The following is a 19,429-nucleotide window of genomic DNA, read 5'->3' as shown; positions in this document are numbered from 1 at the left end:
AACAGTTTCTCCCCTGCTTTAGCGACTTGATTGAAAGTATCCTTGTTGTTCTGCTCTGTCCTGCTTTTGTCTTTTGCATAAAAGTTATACAGCTCCATGTTTCCTACCCCCAGGTCAATCATTATAATAAGCACCTGCATCCAAAGCAGTCCTGAGACAAAAGAAACAAAGCTGGAGGTATGGTACTCCCTGATTTCAAAATATACTACAAGCTCTATTAATCAAAACATTATGGGGCCAGCCCGTTGGCACGCAGAGTGCTTTGAGCTCACATGTGCCACTTCAGCGGCCCAGGGTTCGCCAGTTCGGATAGTGGGTGTGGACCTACTCACTGCTTAACAAGTCATGCTGTGGCACCGGTCCTACAGAAAAGAAAATAGAGGAAGATGTGCATGGATGTCAGCTCAGGCCCAATCTTCCACAGCAAAAAGGTGAAGATTGGTGGCAGATGTTAGAAGAGGACTAAACTTCCTCAAAAAAAAAAAATCATGATACTGGAAAGAAAACAGACACAAAGATCAATAGAACTGGAGCTCGATCCAAGATGGCGCCATGAGTAGTCCTCTTTGTCTCTCCCCCTTCGAGTCTACAATTATTTGGACACTTATCGCTTAACAAAGGATATCCAGACAGCATCTCAGGACGTCTGAGAGACCCACGCGACTATACATCGAAAGGCGGACCCACTTTCCTCCGGGATGATGTGGAAATAGGTGAAAACTCTCCGACCCCGACCCAACAGCCTAGTACCCACAAGCGGCTTTCTTCCAACGGATGCCCCCAGAAGATCAACACACATCTAGGGCAGGAGCGAGCACACAACAGAGGAGCGACGGTGGAAACAGGTGACCAGAACCCTACCTAAACCTCCTGCCGTTACTCCTAAAGGCAGAGGGAAACTTTGGAGTTGCACACCTGGGCCAGCGGGGAGAGTCTTTCCCCGCCATTGGCGGGGAGATCCCGCCTGGTGCTCACGGCGCCCGGAGGGTCCCAGAGAGAGTCTCTGAGGGTACGGAGGTCCCCCGGCTGCCACTGCCTGCACGGTGGGGCTAGGGAGTGCCGGAGATCTCCGAGCAGACTGGGGCTGGGTGAAGCTCCAGGGGCCGGCTCTGCGCCCTGGAGGGGAAGCTCTGGAGTTCTGCCTGGGCAGCAGACAGGGCTCTCTGTCTGCCATTAGTGGAGGGGCCATGCCCAGCATTCACAACTCCGGGAAAGTCCCGGAGAGAACCCCAGAGGGCGAAGTGACCTCCAGCTGCCATTGCCCGCCCCGTGGGGCTAGGGATTGCCGGAGATCTTGGAGAGGACTGGGGCTGGGTGAAGCTCCAGAGGCCGGCTCCGCGGCCCGGAGGGGAAGCTCCAGAGTTCTGCCCGGGCAGCAGACAAAACTCTCTGCTATTAGCGGAGGGGCCACGCCCAGCATCCACAATACTGGGAGGGTCCCGGAGAGGAGAATATCAGGCAGGGCAGCAGCTGACCAGCTACCACTGAAATCAGGATCTCTGGCTATCCCCCAAGACAGGGCAAAGGGCTCCCCGAGTTCCTGGGGAACAGGACTGGGGCTGGGGGGAGTTCCAGCGACCCAGCTCCATAGCCTAGGGGGAAACCCTACAGGCTCACAGCAGCCTCAGGGAAAGCCTCTGCACAGCACTAGTAGAAAGCACCCATCCGGCAGCCACAAGGCTGGAAGAACCTGGGACAAAAGCAGCATAGCTAGGTGAACTAACCACAGACTGTAGAAGATGCCAATAGCTCTCCTGCGACCCATAGTGGACAAGTGAGATTTTGTGGGTGCTGACAGCGACGGAGTGACAAATATAAGTGATCCCACCCCTGGCCGCTGGAAAAGCCCATAACACCGTTGCAGACACCAAGGAGGGAGCACGTCTACGTGGGCTGCAACAGTAGGCACCAGCAGCCTGAAGCCCCCCGAGACAGCCCCCAAGGCAGAGGAGGGAATCCAAAGGACCACTGTGACTACGAGGAGGGGCCCAGGCCCAGTTAGCAACTGCAGATAGGGTTCCTGGTTGGTGCAGTATAAACAGCTGCTCCCCCACCGCAGCAGCAGAAACAAGTGAAAGGAGCAACTAAACTCTATCTCTATGCGGAGGCACAAATCAACAACATCAAGCAATATGAAAAAATACATTAAATCTCCAGAACAGAAAGAAAATAACAAACACACAGAAAACAATCCCAAAGAAAATGAGATATATAACCTAAATGATGATGACTTCAAAACAGCCATCATTAAAATACTCAATGAGTTAAGAGAGAATTCTGACCGACAACTCAACGAGTTCAGGAGCTATGTCACAAAAGAGTTTGATACGATAAAGAAGAACCAAACAGAAATACTGGAAATGAAGAACACAATAGAGGAGATTAAGAAAAATCTACATGCTCTGAACAGTAGGGCCGATAATATGGAGGAAAGAATTAGCAATTTGGAAGATGGCAATATAGAATTGCTGAAGGCAGAGGAGGAGAGAGAAGTAAGACTAAAAAGAAATGAAGAAACTCTCCGAGAATTATCAGACACAATTAGGAGATGCAACGTAAGGATTATAGGTATACCAGAGGGAGAAGAGAAGGAGAAAGGGGCAGAAAACCTATTCAAAGAAATAATGGCTGAGAACTTCCCAAATCTGGTGAGGGAGATGGAGCTTCAGGTGACAGAAGCCAATAGATCTCCAAACTTTATCAATGCAAGAAGACCAACTCCACGGCATATAGTAGTGAAGCTAGCAAAAGTCAACGACAAGGAGAAAATACTAAGGACAGCCAGGCAAAAGAAACTAGCCTACAAAGGAACCCCCATCAGGCTATCAGCAGATTTCTCAGCAGAAACTTTACAGGCTAGAAGAGAGTGGAATGATATATTCAAAAATCTGAAGGACAAAAATCTACAGCCGAGAAGTCTCTACCCAGCGAAAATACCCTTCAAATACGATGGAGAAATAAAAACTTTCCCAGATAAACAAAAATTAAGGGAGTTCATTGCCACAAAACCTCCTCTTCAGGAAATCCTCAGGAATACCCTCATTCCTGAAAAATCCAAAAAAGGAAAGGGGCTACAAAACCAAGAGCAGAGGAGATAAGTAGAAGGACAACAACAGAGAGTAGCAGCTCTACTTCAGAACAGATTAAACCATGGGACGAGAAACAAAGGAAACTGAAGAAAACCGGAAAACAAGACACAAAATGGTAGTGGTAGGCCCCCACATCTCAATAATCACTCTAAATGTAAATGGATTGAACTCCCCAATCAAAAGACACAGAGTGGCAGGATGGATCAAAGAACAAGATCCAGCAATATGCTGCCTCCAGGAAACACACCTCAGCCCCAAAGACAAACACAGACTCAGAGTGAAGGGATGGAGAACAATACTCCAAGCTAATAATGAACAAAAGAAAGCAGGTGTCGCTATACTAATATCAGACAAGGTAGATTTCAAAGCAAAACAGATAAAGAAAGACAAAGAGGGACAGTACATAATGATAAAAGGGACTCTCCACCAAGAAGACATAACACTTATAAATATATACGCACCCAACACAGGAGCACCAAAATTTGTAAAGCAACTCTTAATAGAACTAAAAGAAGACATCAACAACAATACAATAATAGTAGGGGACCTCAACACACCATTAACACCAATGGACAGAACATCCAGACAGAAAATCAACAAGGAAATAATAGAAGTAAATGAAAAATTAGACCAGATGGACTTAATGGATATATAGAGAACACTTCATCCAAAAACAGCAGGTTACACATTCTTCTCAAGTGCACATGGAACATTCTCAAGGATTGACCATATTTTGGGAAACAAAGCAAACATCAATAAATACAAGAGAGTTGAAATAATATCAAGCATCTTTTCTGATTATAATGCTATGAAACTAGAAATCAACTACAAGAAAAAAGCAGAGAAAGGTGCAAAAATGTGGAGACTAAACAACACGCTTCTCAACAAACAATGGATCATTGAAGAAATTAAAGAAGAAGTCAAATATTATCTGGAGACAAATCAAAATGAGAACACGACATACCAAACCATTTGGGATGCAGCAAAAGCAGTCCTAAGAGGGAAATTCATCGCAATACAGGCTCACCTCACTAAACAAGAAAAAGCTCACGTAAGCAACCTCAAACGACACCTAACAGAACTAGAGAAAGAAGAACAAGCAAAGCCCAGAGTCAGTAGAAGGAGGGAAATAATAAAAATAAGAGCAGAAATAAACGATATTGAAACAAAAAAGACAATAGAAAGGATCAATGAAACAAAGAGTTGGTTCTTCGAAAGAATTAACAAAATTGACAAACCCTTAGCCAGACTCACCAAGAAAAGAAGAGAGAAATCGCAAATAAATAAAATTAGGAATGAGAGAGGAGAAATCACAACAGATACCAATGAAATACAAGAGATCATAAGAGAATACTATGAAAAACTATATGCCAACAAATTGAACAACCTGGAAGAAATGGACAAATTCCTAGACTCCTACAATCTCCCCAAACTGAATCAGGAAGAAATGGAGAATCTGAATAGGCCAATGACAAGTATGGAAATAGAAACGGTAATCAAAAACCTCCCCAAAAATAAGAGTCCAGGACCAGACGGCTTCTCTGGAGAATTCTACCAAACATTCAAAGAAGACTTAATACCTATTCTTCTCAAACTGTTCCAGAAAATTGAGAAAGATGGAGTACTCCCTAACACATTCTATGAAGCCAACATCACTCTGATCCCCAAACCTGACAAGGACAACACAAAGAAGGAGAACTACAGGCCGATATCACTGATGAACATAGATGCAAAAATCCTCAACAAAATTTTGGCAAACCGAATACAGCAATACATCAAAAAGATTATACACCATGATCAAGTGGGATTTATACCAGGGACACAGGGATGGTTCAACATCCGCAGGTCAATCAACGTGATACACTACATCAACAAAATGAAACACAAAAACCACATGATCATCTCAATACATGCAGAGAAAGCATTCGACAAGATCCAACACCCATTTATGATAAAAACCCTCAATAAAATGGGTATAGAAGGAAAGTACCTCAACATAATAAAGGCCATATATGACAGACCCACAGCCAACATCATACTCAATGGACAAAAACTGAAAGCCATCCCTCTGAGGACAGGAACAAGACAAGCGTGCCCACTTTCGCCACTCCTATTCAACATAGTACTGGAGGTGCTGGCCAGAGCAATTCGGCAGGAAAAAGAAATAAAAGGAATCCAAATAGGTAACGAAGAAGTAAAACTCTCGCTGTTTGCAGACGACATGATCTTATATATAGAAAACCCCAAAGAATCCATAGAAAATCTATTAGAAATAATCAACAACTACAGCAAAGTAGCAGGGTATAAAATTAACGTGCATAAATCAGTAGCATTTCTATACACTAACAATGAACTAACAGAAAAAAAACTCAAGAACTCAATCCCATTCACAATCGCAACGAAAAGAATAAAATACCTTGGGATAAACTTAACCAAGGAAGTGAAGGATCTATACAATGAAAACTACAAGACTTTCTTGAAAGAAATTGACGATGACATAAAGAGATGAAAAGACATTCCATGCACATGGATTGGAAGAATAAACATAGTTAAAATGTCCATACTACCTAAAGCAATCTACACATTCAATGCTATCCCAATCAGAATCCCAAGAACATTCTTCACAGAAATTGAACAAACAATCCTAAAATTCATATGGGGCAACAAAAGACCGCAAATTGCTAAAGCAATCCTGAGCAAGAAAAACAAAGCCGGCGGAATCACAATCCCCGATTTCAAAACATACTACAAAGCTACAGTGATCAAAACAGCATGGTACTGGTACAAAAACAGGTCCACAGATCAATGGAACAGAATTGAAAGCCCAGAGATAAAACCACACATCTATGGACAGCTAATCTTCGACAAAGGAGCAGAGGGCCTACAATGGAGAAAAGAAAGTCTCTTCAACAAATGGTGCTGGGAAAACTGCACAGCCACATGCAAAAGATTGAAAATTGACCATTCTTTTTCACCACACACCAAAATAAACTCAAAATGGATCAAAGACCTAAAGATTAGGCCTGAGACAATAAGTCTTTTGGAAGAGAATATAGGCAGTACACTCTTTGACACCAGTTTCAAAAGAATCTTTTCAGACACTATAACTCCTCAGTTGAGGGAAACGATAGAAAGAATAAACAAATGGGACTTCATCAGACTAAAGAGCTTCTTCAAGGCAAGGGAAAATAGGATTGAAATAAAAAAACAGCTCACTAATTGGGAAAAAATATTTACAAGCCACTTATCCGACAAAGGGTTAATCTCCATAATATACAAAGAACTCACACTGCTTAACAACAAAAAAACAAACAACCCGATCAAAAAATGGGCAGAGGACATGAACAGACATTTCTCAAAAGAAGATATGAATATGGCCAATAGACACATGAAAAGATGTTCATCATCGCTAATCATCAGGGAAATGCAAATCAAAACTACACTAAGATATCACCTTACACCCGTTAGATTGGCAAAAACATCCAAAACCAAGAGCGACAAATGTTGCAGAGGTTGTGGAGAAAAAGGAACCCTCATACACTGTTGGTGGGAATGCAAACTGGTACAGCCACTGTGGAAAACACTATGGAGATTTCTCAAAAAGTTACAAATAGAAATACCCCATGACCCAGCCATCCCATTACTGTATCTATACTAAGAACCTGAAATCAGAAATCTCAAGAGTCCGTTGCACCCCTATGTTCATCGCAGCATTATTTACAATAGCCAAGACGTGGAACCAACCTACATGCCCAGAAACTGATGATTGGATAAAGAAGATGTGGTATATATACACAATGGAATACTACTCAGCCATGAAAAAAGACAAAATTGGCCCATTCACAGCAACGTGGATGGACCTCGAGGGTATTATGTTAAGCGAAATAAGCCAGTCAGAGAAAGATGAACTCTATATGACTCCACTCATAGGTGGAAGTTAGTATATTGATAAGGAGATCTGATCGGTGGTTACCAGGGAAAAGGGGGGGTGGGGGGAGGGCATAAAGGGGGAAGTGGTGTACCCACAACATGACTAACTAAAATGTACAACTGAAATCTCACAAGGTTGTAATCTACCATAACATTAATAAAAACTAAAAATAAAAAAAAAGATCAATGGAACGGAATGGAGAGCACAGAAATAAACCCTCACATCTATGGACAGCTAATCTTTGACAAAAGAGCCAAGAACGTACAGTGGGGAAAGGAAAGTCTCTTCAATAAATGTTAATGGGAAATTGGACAGCCACATGCAAAAGAATGAAAGTAGACCATTATCTTACACGACACAGAAAATTAACTCAAAATGCATTAAGGACTGGAATGTAAGACGTGAAACCAGAAAATTAGAAGAAAACATAGGCAGTGCACTCTTTGACATTGGTCTTCACAGTATCCTTTGGATTATCATGTCTCCTCAGGCAAGGGAAACAGAAGCAAGAAGAAACAAATGGGACTACGTCAAACAAGACTTCTTAACTCACGGTGGAGAACGACTTGATCAGCACTCCACAACAGCTGAGGGTCCGGAACTGCCAAAACAAGGTTCAAGATGACAGAGCTCAGAGCCACAGGCACCGCCTGCAGCTCAGAGTCAGACAGGAGTGATGGAGAGAGGCCCCAGCGCGCCAGTTAACGGTCTGGTGTTGCAATAACAGAATTGGAAGGTGGAGGTGTCATGGAATCTTAGGAGCCCCTGCCTTCCAGTTGCCTAGGCCCTGCTGCTACCCCAGGCTGCCCGGCCTTTGCTGAAGGCCACTGCTGATGGGCATCACCCCAAAGCAGCTGTCTACTCTCGTGGTGACGCTACCGACCTGTCTCTTTCCAGAAAATATCTAAGCATAGTTCTCAGTGCCCATTCCTGTGTGCATCTCAAAACAGAAAGAGAAACCAGTGTCCCAACAAAGTTTGTCTTCTGAAGCACCGTCACGAAGTCACCCCACTTTCTCTCTAAATGTAAACCGATCTTAAGGTTTTCCCATACGTGAAAGATGGCAAACTTGTAGACTCTCATGCTGCTATTCGCTGGGCTTTCTCCAGTTTTTTCTACATCCATTAAAAGGGACAAAAGCAGAGTGTAATACTAAGTGAATGAATACTTCGTTAAAAAATTATTCTCTGTCCTGACTCACAATACTCCTCTTGCTGCATCCCTGTGTTGTGTCGACTTCTTGCCCCTCACTAGGGCAGCATGTTCACTTATCTTCAAACTTAAGTCAGTGTGACATCTCTACCTCCTAAAATCCTTCTCTATGTGTGGGCCGCTTTTGTGGTTGTTACTTTTTAAGTGTCCGTAAACACTATCTTTCCTACTTGTTGGTTCCGGATATCCACATATTATGCCTTCTAGTCCCACAAGAGCTCTTTTCCAGCTCTGAAAATGATTACAGTGGTTTATGAGTATATCCTGAATACACGTAGTGGCCCTTTCTTTTGCAAACACTTGTCAACCTGATGCTATTTCTTGTCGTCATTCAGTTCACTCACGTTTGGAACAGATCAGGGATGCGGAGCAGTGTTGATGGATTGTTGCTGGACAGATCCCTTCGAGCTGTCGTCATGCTACTGACCTGCGGTTATATTCCTCTACCAGAATGCGGAATTTCAAGGTCACGGTTCAGGGATGGTGGATGACCCACAGTGTTATGTGTGTGATGGGGTTCAGTGACAGAGAAGCTGAGGTTGACAAGAGAGGCACAGGCAGGCAGGGGAAAGTGGTGCCCTGAATGCCCTGCTCACTTTCTTGTCATCTCTTCCCACCCGGGTCTTGTGAAGAGGAGACCTGGGAGACCCCCTGTGGCATTGGTCTCTTCAGTTTAGCTGCTGCACTCGCCCGAGCTGAGGGCGCGATGGGTCTGGCCATGTACCACCGAGCTTTCATGTCAAGGTAAAGGACAGAGGACCACATCAACCGCTTTTGAGGCTCATCTCCTCCCCACGCCACGCCATCCTCCAATGACACTGTGGAATGCTATTGGTGTGTCAGAGCCATGAAAAGCTTTAAAGAAATCTCTCTTTTGGTGTCAGTTGGATGTGACATTCTTTTCTTTATGTCTCAAAGTCTGTGGTCTAGTGGGCCCAACTGTCCTGAACTGGAATGGACTTGCCAACTTTCTGGTGTTTTGTTAGGTGGCTAGAATATTTATAAGATTTTCTGAGTTCAAACCTCACTGTTGAAGTTTGAATGAAGAATGACAGGACTTACTTTGTAAAGTGAGAGACTCAGAGAAGATTGGTCTCATCGATGAGCAGAAAGAGTAAATTTCACTTCTACTCAAAGCACGCTAGAATTTGAAATTATGGCTCTCACTGTTGTCAAGGTGGAGTGCCGGGTGCCTGAGGCGTATGTCCCTAAGGCCTCATGTCTATGCTATAAAATGGATGAAGTTAAAATGCAGTCAGATGGCCCAGGTCCCCTTCCATTCTAGAGTCCTCCAACAGTTTCTCCCCTGCTTTAGCGACTTGATTGAAAGTATCCTTGTTGTTCTGCTCTGTCCTGCTTTTGTCTTTTGCATAAAAGTTATACAGCTCCATGTTTCCTACCCCCAGGTCAATCATTATAATAAGCACCTGCATCCAAAGCAGTCCTGAGACAAAAGAAACATAGCTGGAGGTATGGTACTCCCTGATTTCAAAATATACTACAAGCTCTATTAATCAAAACATTATGGGGCCAGCCCGTTGGCACGCAGAGTGCTTTGAGCTCACATGTGCCACTTCAGCGGCCCAGGGTTCGCCAGTTCGGATAGCGGGTGTGGACCTACTCACTGCTTAACAAGTCATGCTGTGGCACCGGTCCTACAGAAAAGAAAATAGAGGAAGATGTGCATGGATGTCAGCTCAGGCCCAATCTTCCACAGCAAAAAGGTGAAGATTGGTGGCAGATGTTAGAAGAGGACTAAACTTCCTCAAAAAAAAAAATCATGATACTGGAAAGAAAACAGACACAAAGATCAATAGAACTGGAGCTCGATCCAAGATGGCGCCATGAGTAGTCCTCTTTGTCTCTCCCCCTTCGAGTCTACAATTATTTGGACACTTATCGCTTAACAAAGGATATCAAGACAGCATCTCAGGACGTCTGAGAGACCCACGCGACTATACATCGAAAGGCGGACGGACTTTCCTCCGGGAGGATGTGGAAATAGGTGAAAACTCTCCGACCCCGACCCAACAGCCTAGTACCCGCAAGCGGCTTTCTTCCAACGGATGCCCCCAGAAGATCAACACACATCTAGGGCAGGAGCGAGCACACAACAGAGGAGCGACGGTGGAAACAGGTGACCAGAACCCTACCTAAACCTCCTGCCGTTACTCCTAAAGGCAGAGGGAAACTTTGGAGTTGCACCCCTGGGCCAGCGGGGAGAGTCTTTCCCCGCCATTGGCGGGGAGATCCCGCCTGGTGCTCACGGCGCCCGGAGGGTCCCAGAGAGAGTCTCTGAGGGTACGGAGGTCCCCCAGCTGCCACTGCCTGCACGGTGGGGCTAGGGAGTGCCGGAGATCTCCGAGCAGACTGGGGCTGGGTGAAGCTCCAGGGGCCGGTTCTGCGCCCTGGAGGGGAAGCTCTGGAGTTCTGCCTGGGCAGCAGACAGGGCTCTCTGTCTGCCATTAGTGGAGGGGCCATGCCCAGCATTCACAACTCCGGGAAAGTCCCGGAGAGAACCCCAGAGGGCGAAGTGACCTCCAGCTGCCATTGCCCGCCCCGTGGGGCTAGGGATTGCCGGAGATCTTGGAGAGGACTGGGGCTGGGTGAAGCTCCAGAGGCCGGCTCCGCGGCCCGGAGGGGAAGCTCCAGAGTTCTGCCCGGGCAGCAGACAAAACTCTCTGCTATTAGCGGAGGGGCCACGCCCAGCATCCACAATACTGGGAGGGTCCCGGAGAGGAGAATATCAGGCAGGGCAGCAGCTGACCAGCTACCACTGAAATCAGGATCTCTGGCTATCCCCCAAGACAGGGCAAAGGGCTCCCCGAGTTCCTGGGGAACAGGACTGGGGCTGGGGGGAGTTCCAGCGACCCAGCTCCATAGCCTAGGGGGAAACCCTACAGGCTCACAGCAGCCTCAGGGAAAGCCTCTGCACAGCACTAGTAGAAAGCACCCATCCGGCAGCCACAAGGCTGGAAGAACCTGGGACAAAAGCAGCATAGCTAGGTGAACTAACCACAGACTGTAGAAGATGCCAATAGCTCTCCTGCGACCCATAGTGGACAAGTGAGATTTTGTGGGTGCTGACAGCGACGGAGTGACAAATATAAGTGATCCCACCCCTGGCCGCTGGAAAAGCCCATAACACCGTTGCAGACACCAAGGAGGGAGCACGTCTACGTGGGCTGCAACAGTAGGCACCAGCAGCCTGAAGCCCCCCGAGACAGCCCCCAAGGCAGAGGAGGGAATCCAAAGGACCACTGTGACTACGAGGAGGGGCCCAGGCCCAGTTAGCAACTGCAGATAGGGTTCCTGGTTGGTGCAGTATAAACAGCTGCTCCCCCACCGCAGCAGCAGAAACAAGTGAAAGGAGCAACTAAACTCTATCTCTATGCGGAGGCACAAATCAACAACATCAAGCAATATGAAAAAATACATTAAATCTCCAGAACAGAAAGAAAATAACAAACACACAGAAAACAATCCCAAAGAAAATGAGATATATAACCTAAATGATGATGACTTCAAAACAGCCATCATTAAAATACTCAATGAGTTAAGAGAGAATTCTGACCGACAACTCAACGAGTTCAGGAGCTATGTCACAAAAGAGTTTGATACGATAAAGAAGAACCAAACAGAAATACTGGAAATGAAGAACACAATAGAGGAGATTAAGAAAAATCTACATGCTCTGAACAGTAGGGCCGATAATATGGAGGAAAGAATTAGCAATTTGGAAGATGGCAATATAGAATTGCTGAAGGCAGAGGAGGAGAGAGAAGTAAGACTAAAAAGAAATGAAGAAACTCTCCGAGAATTATCAGACACAATTAGGAGATGCAACGTAAGGATTATAGGTATACCAGAGGGAGAAGAGAAGGAGAAAGGGGCAGAAAACCTATTCAAAGAAATAATGGCTGAGAACTTCCCAAATCTGGTGAGGGAGATGGAGCTTCAGGTGACAGAAGCCAATAGATCTCCAAACTTTATCAATGCAAGAAGACCAACTCCACGGCATATAGTAGTGAAGCTAGCAAAAGTCAACGACAAGGAGAAAATACTAAGGACAGCCAGGCAAAAGAAACTAGCCTACAAAGGAACCCCCATCAGGCTATCAGCAGATTTCTCAGCAGAAACTTTACAGGCTAGAAGAGAGTGGAATGATATATTCAAAAATCTGAAGGACAAAAATCTACAGCCGAGAAGTCTCTACCCAGCGAAAATACCCTTCAAATACGATGGAGAAATAAAAACTTTCCCAGATAAACAAAAATTAAGGGAGTTCATTGCCACAAAACCTCCTCTTCAGGAAATCCTCAGGAATACCCTCATTCCTGAAAAATCCAAAAAAGGAAAGGGGCTACAAAACCAAGAGCAGAGGAGATAAGTAGAAGGACAACAACAGAGAGTAGCAGCTCTACTTCAGAACAGATTAAACCATGGGACGAGAAACAAAGGAAACTGAAGAAAACCGGAAAACAAGACACAAAATGGTAGTGGTAGGCCCCCACATCTCAATAATCACTCTAAATGTAAATGGATTGAACTCCCCAATCAAAAGACACAGAGTGGCAGGATGGATCAAAGAACAAGATCCAGCAATATGCTGCCTCCAGGAAACACACCTCAGCCCCAAAGACAAACACAGACTCAGAGTGAAGGGATGGAGAACAATACTCCAAGCTAATAATGAACAAAAGAAAGCAGGTGTCGCTATACTAATATCAGACAAGGTAGATTTCAAAGCAAAACAGATAAAGAAAGACAAAGAGGGACAGTACATAATGATAAAAGGGACTCTCCACCAAGAAGACATAACACTTATAAATATATACGCACCCAACACAGGAGCACCAAAATTTGTAAAGCAACTCTTAATAGAACTAAAAGAAGACATCAACAACAATACAATAATAGTAGGGGACCTCAACACACCATTAACACCAATGGACAGAACATCCAGACAGAAAATCAACAAGGAAATAATAGAAGTAAATGAAAAATTAGACCAGATGGACTTAATGGATATATAGAGAACACTTCATCCAAAAACAGCAGGTTACACATTCTTCTCAAGTGCACATGGAACATTCTCAAGGATTGACCATATTTTGGGAAACAAAGCAAACATCAATAAATACAAGAGAGTTGAAATAATATCAAGCATCTTTTCTGATTATAATGCTATGAAACTAGAAATCAACTACAAGAAAAAAGCAGAGAAAGGTGCAAAAATGTGGAGACTAAACAACACGCTTCTCAACAAACAATGGATCATTGAAGAAATTAAAGAAGAAGTCAAATATTATCTGGAGACAAATCAAAATGAGAACACGACATACCAAACCATTTGGGATGCAGCAAAAGCAGTCCTAAGAGGGAAATTCATCGCAATACAGGCTCACCTCACTAAACAAGAAAAAGCTCACGTAAGCAACCTCAAACGACACCTAACAGAACTAGAGAAAGAAGAACAAGCAAAGCCCAGAGTCAGTAGAAGGAGGGAAATAATAAAAATAAGAGCAGAAATAAACGATATTGAAACAAAAAAGACAATAGAAAGGATCAATGAAACAAAGAGTTGGTTCTTCGAAAGAATTAACAAAATTGACAAACCCTTAGCCAGACTCACCAAGAAAAGAAGAGAGAAATCGCAAATAAATAAAATTAGGAATGAGAGAGGAGAAATCACAACAGATACCAATGAAATACAAGAGATCATAAGAGAATACTATGAAAAACTATATGCCAACAAATTGAACAACCTGGAAGAAATGGACAAATTCCTAGACTCCTACAATCTCCCCAAACTGAATCAGGAAGAAATGGAGAATCTGAATAGGCCAATGACAAGTATGGAAATAGAAACGGTAATCAAAAACCTCCCCAAAAATAAGAGTCCAGGACCAGACGGCTTCTCTGGAGAATTCTACCAAACATTCAAAGAAGACTTAATACCTATTCTTCTCAAACTGTTCCAGAAAATTGAGAAAGATGGAGTACTCCCTAACACATTCTATGAAGCCAACATCACTCTGATCCCCAAACCTGACAAGGACAACACAAAGAAGGAGAACTACAGGCCGATATCACTGATGAACATAGATGCAAAAATCCTCAACAAAATTTTGGCAAACCGAATACAGCAATACATCAAAAAGATTATACACCATGATCAAGTGGGATTTATACCAGGGACACAGGGATGGTTCAACATCCGCAGGTCAATCAACGTGATACACTACATCAACAAAATGAAACACAAAAACCACATGATCATCTCAATACATGCAGAGAAAGCATTCGACAAGATCCAACACCCATTTATGATAAAAACCCTCAATAAAATGGGTATAGAAGGAAAGTACCTCAACATAATAAAGGCCATATATGACAGACCCACAGCCAACATCATACTCAATGGACAAAAACTGAAAGCCATCCCTCTGAGGACAGGAACAAGACAAGCGTGCCCACTTTCGCCACTCCTATTCAACATAGTACTGGAGGTGCTGGCCAGAGCAATTCGGCAGGAAAAAGAAATAAAAGGAATCCAAATAGGTAACGAAGAAGTAAAACTCTCGCTGTTTGCAGACGACATGATCTTATATATAGAAAACCCCAAAGAATCCATAGAAAATCTATTAGAAATAATCAACAACTACAGCAAAGTAGCAGGGTATAAAATTAACGTGCATAAATCAGTAGCATTTCTATACACTAACAATGAACTAACAGAAAAAAAACTCAAGAACTCAATCCCATTCACAATCGCAACGAAAAGAATAAAATACCTTGGGATAAACTTAACCAAGGAAGTGAAGGATCTATACAATGAAAACTACAAGACTTTCTTGAAAGAAATTGACGATGACATAAAGAGATGAAAAGACATTCCATGCACATGGATTGGAAGAATAAACATAGTTAAAATGTCCATACTACCTAAAGCAATCTACACATTCAATGCTATCCCAATCAGAATCCCAAGAACATTCTTCACAGAAATTGAACAAACAATCCTAAAATTCATATGGGGCAACAAAAGACCGCAAATTGCTAAAGCAATCCTGAGCAAGAAAAACAAAGCCGGCGGAATCACAATCCCCGATTTCAAAACATACTACAAAGCTACAGTGATCAAAACAGCATGGTACTGGTACAAAAACAGGTCCACAGATCAATGGAACAGAATTGAAAGCCCAGAGATAAAACCACACATCTATGGACAGCTAATCTTCGACAAAGGAGCAGAGGGCCTACAATGGAGAAAAGAAAGTCTCTTCAACAAATGGTGCTGGGAAAACTGCACAGCCACATGCAAAAGATTGAAAATTGACCATTCTTTTTCACCACACACCAAAATAAACTCAAAATGGATCAAAGACCTAAAGATTAGGCCTGAGACAATAAGTCTTTTGGAAGAGAATATAGGCAGTACACTCTTTGACACCAGTTTCAAAAGAATCTTTTCAGACACTATAACTCCTCAGTTGAGGGAAACGATAGAAAGAATAAACAAATGGGACTTCATCAGACTAAAGAGCTTCTTCAAGGCAAGGGAAAATAGGATTGAAATAAAAAAACAGCTCACTAATTGGGAAAAAATATTTACAAGCCACTTATCCGACAAAGGGTTAATCTCCATAATATACAAAGAACTCACACTGCTTAACAACAAAAAAACAAACAACCCGATCAAAAAATGGGCAGAGGACATGAACAGACATTTCTCAAAAGAAGATATGAATATGGCCAATAGACACATGAAAAGATGTTCATCATCGCTAATCATCAGGGAAATGCAAATCAAAACTACACTAAGATATCACCTTACACCCGTTAGATTGGCAAAAACATCCAAAACCAAGAGCGACAAATGTTGCAGAGGTTGTGGAGAAAAAGGAACCCTCATACACTGTTGGTGGGAATGCAAACTGGTACAGCCACTGTGGAAAACACTATGGAGATTTCTCAAAAAGTTACAAATAGAAATACCCCATGACCCAGCCATCCCATTACTGTATCTATACTAAGAACCTGAAATCAGAAATCTCAAGAGTCCGTTGCACCCCTATGTTCATCGCAGCATTATTTACAATAGCCAAGACGTGGAACCAACCTACATGCCCAGAAACTGATGATTGGATAAAGAAGATGTGGTATATATACACAATGGAATACTACTCAGCCATGAAAAAAGACAAAATTGGCCCATTCACAGCAACGTGGATGGACCTCGAGGGTATTATGTTAAGCGAAATAAGCCAGTCAGAGAAAGATGAACTCTATATGACTCCACTCATAGGTGGAAGTTAGTATATTGATAAGGAGATCTGATCGGTGGTTACCAGGGAAAAGGGGGGGTGGGGGGAGGGCATAAAGGGGGAAGTGGTGTACCCACAACATGACTAACTAAAATGTACAACTGAAATCTCACAAGGTTGTAATCTACCATAACATTAATAAAAACTAAAAATAAAAAAAAAGATCAATGGAACGGAATGGAGAGCACAGAAATAAACCCTCACATCTATGGACAGCTAATCTTTGACAAAAGAGCCAAGAACGTACAGTGGGGAAAGGAAAGTCTCTTCAATAAATGTTAATGGGAAATTGGACAGCCACATGCAAAAGAATGAAAGTAGACCATTATCTTACACGACACAGAAAATTAACTCAAAATGCATTAAGGACTGGAATGTAAGACGTGAAACCAGAAAATTAGAAGAAAACATAGGCAGTGCACTCTTTGACATTGGTCTTCACAGTATCCTTTGGATTATCATGTCTCCTCAGGCAAGGGAAACAGAAGCAAGAAGAAACAAATGGGACTACGTCAAACAAGACTTCTTAACTCACGGTGGAGAACGACTTGATCAGCACTCCACAACAGCTGAGGGTCCGGAACTGCCAAAACAAGGTTCAAGATGACAGAGCTCAGAGCCACAGGCACCGCCTGCAGCTCAGAGTCAGACAGGAGTGATGGAGAGAGGCCCCAGCGCGCCAGTTAACGGTCTGGTGTTGCAATAACAGAATTGGAAGGTGGAGGTGTCATGGAATCTTAGGAGCCCCTGCCTTCCAGTTGCCTAGGCCCTGCTGCTACCCCAGGCTGCCCGGCCTTTGCTGAAGGCCACTGCTGATGGGCATCACCCCAAAGCAGCTGTCTACTCTCGTGGTGACGCTACCGACCTGTCTCTTTCCAGAAAATATCTAAGCATAGTTCTCAGTGCCCATTCCTGTGTGCATCTCAAAACAGAAAGAGAAACCAGTGTCCCAACAAAGTTTGTCTTCTGAAGCACCGTCACGAAGTCACCCCACTTTCTCTCTAAATGTAAACCGATCTTAAGGTTTTCCCATACGTGAAAGATGGCAAACTTGTAGACTCTCATGCTGCTATTCGCTGGGCTTTCTCCAGTTTTTTCTACATCCATTAAAAGGGACAAAAGCAGAGTGTAATACTAAGTGAATGAATACTTCGTTAAAAAATTATTCTCTGTCCTGACTCACAATACTCCTCTTGCTGCATCCCTGTGTTGTGTCGACTTCTTGCCCCTCACTAGGGCAGCATGTTCACTTATCTTCAAACTTAAGTCAGTGTGACATCTCTACCTCCTAAAATCCTTCTCTATGTGTGGGCCGCTTTTGTGGTTGTTACTTTTTAAGTGTCCGTAAACACTATCTTTCCTACTTGTTGGTTCCGGATATCCACATATTATGCCTTCTAGTCCCACAAGAGCTCTTTTCCAGCTCTGAAAATGATTACAGTGGTTTATGAGTATATCCTGAATACACGTAGTGGCCCTTTCTTTTGCAAACACTTGTCAACCTGATGCTATTTCTTGTCGTCATTCAGTTCACTCACGTTTGGAACAGATCAGGGATGCGGAGCAGTGTTGATGGATTGTTGCTGGACAGATCCCTTCGAGCTGTCGTCATGCTACTGACCTGCGGTTATATTCCTCTACCAGAATGCGGAATTTCAAGGTCACGGTTCAGGGATGGTGGATGACCCACAGTGTTATGTGTGTGATGGGGTTCAGTGACAGAGAAGCTGAGGTTGACAAGAGAGGCACAGGCAGGCAGGGGAAAGTGGTGCCCTGAATGCCCTGCTCACTTTCTTGTCATCTCTTCCCACCCGGGTCTTGTGAAGAGGAGACCTGGGAGACCCCCTGTGGCATTGGTCTCTTCAGTTTAGCTGCTGCACTCGCCCGAGCTGAGGGCGCGATGGGTCTGGCCATGTACCACCGAGCTTTCATGTCAAGGTAAAGGACAGAGGACCACATCAACCGCTTTTGAGGCTCATCTCCTCCCCACGCCACGCCATCCTCCAATGACACTGTGGAATGCTATTGGTGTGTCAGAGCCATGAAAAGCTTTAAAGAAATCTCTCTTTTGGTGTCAGTTGGATGTGACATTCTTTTCTTTATGTCTCAAAGTCTGTGGTCTAGTGGGCCCAACTGTCCTGAACTGGAATGGACTTGCCAACTTTCTGGTGTTTTGTTAGGTGGCTAGAATATTTATAAGATTTTCTGAGTTCAAACCTCACTGTTGAAGTTTGAATGAAGAATGACAGGACTTACTTTGTAAAGTGAGAGACTCAGAGAAGATTGGTCTCATCGATGAGCAGAAAGAGTAAATTTCACTTCTACTCAAAGCACGCTAGAATTTGAAATTATGGCTCTCACTGTTGTCAAGGTGGAGTGCCGGGTGCCTGAGGCGTATGTCCCTAAGGCCTCATGTCTATGCTATAAAATGGATGAAGTTAAAATGCAGTCAGATGGCCCAGGTCCCCTTCCATTCTAGAGTCCTCCAACAGTTTCTCCCCTGCTTTAGCGACTTGATTGAAAGTATCCTTGTTGTTCTGCTCTGTCCTGCTTTTGTCTTTTGCATAAAAGTTATACAGCTCCATGTTTCCTACCCCCAGGTCAATCATTATAATAAGCACCTGCATCCAAAGCAGTCCTGAGACAAAAGAAACATAGCTGGAGGTATGGTACTCCCTGATTTCAAAATATACTACAAGCTCTATTAATCAAAACATTATGGGGCCAGCCCGTTGGCACGCAGAGTGCTTTGAGCTCACATGTGCCACTTCAGCGGCCCAGGGTTCGCCAGTTCGGATAGCGGGTGTGGACCTACTCACTGCTTAACAAGTCATGCTGTGGCACCGGTCCTACAGAAAAGAAAATAG

The sequence above is a fragment of the Equus caballus genome, chromosome 5, assembly GCF_041296265.1.
Source record: "Equus caballus isolate H_3958 breed thoroughbred chromosome 5, TB-T2T, whole genome shotgun sequence".
Lineage (NCBI taxonomy): Eukaryota > Metazoa > Chordata > Mammalia > Perissodactyla > Equidae > Equus > Equus caballus.
Note: the sequence above shows the minus strand (reverse complement) of the source record.